This window comes from Micromys minutus (assembly GCF_963924665.1).
Source record: "Micromys minutus genome assembly, chromosome: 13".
NCBI classification, from domain to species: domain Eukaryota; kingdom Metazoa; phylum Chordata; class Mammalia; order Rodentia; family Muridae; genus Micromys; species Micromys minutus.
The window spans coordinates 45,887,887-45,888,889 of NC_137982.1; positions in this window are offsets into that span (position 1 = coordinate 45,887,887).

The window sequence follows — 1,003 nt, forward strand, 5'->3', positions numbered from 1 at the left end:
AAAGTCAGTACCTTAGGAATGTTTTAATAATTTAATAATGTTTTAATAATTCACAGTGACCGATAACACAACATTTATCTCAACCATGTTTACATGAATAGAAACAAGGTTAGCATGATTAAATGAATACTAATTTCAGGTCTCAGAGATGGACTTGGATATACTTTAGGCTGTAGCCTTACTAGTATTCTTCAGCTTATATTCAAACTCTTAATAGTGGCTGTAGGAGTAAGGTATCCTCATTTGAAAATACCATGTGTCTGTGTGCATGGATTCCTTATGTTGGTTAGAGTTATTTTGTACACAGTGAGGTTTTACATATATTTCAATGGGTTTGTATTGTTTTATTTTATTGTTTTGAAAATCACCTGTTAGTGTGAGTTCCCATCCTCCCTTGAAAAATCAAGACCATTTCTTAGAAGACTTGGATATTCAGCATATACTTAAGGGATGTGAATTTTTATAACACTAGCAAAATATCTGAGAGAGTCCTTTCTTCTTTTTTAGTTTAAAATTATTTTTTAATATTCTCTCTCTCTCTCTCTCTCTCTCTCTCTCTCTCTCTCTCTCTCTCTCTCTCTGTGTGTGTGTGTGTGTGTGTGTGTGTGATAGAGGTAGGATGTCTGAGGTTCCAAACGTGGGGTCCCCTGGAGCTGCCTGACATGGGGGTATTAGGGGCTGAATTCTGAGCAGTACATATTCTTAACCACTGAGCCAGACGCAAGAGAGTGCTTTTTACCATTTTTTTCTATTCTGGTCCCTGGGAGGTATTTATGGGATACATTATTAACCCTCAGGTTATGTGATTATGAAGCTACTCTATCAATTAAGAAATTCTGGACCTTCCATATTGTGCAAATACTTTATGCTGATTAATGTTCATTCTGAATCCACCTCTGGGTCATTACGGAATAACATGGTTGCACCATGCTTTTCTTGGCACCTTTTCCCCATTACTAATTAAAACAAAACATATCCATTATATAGATAATATTGTACTTTA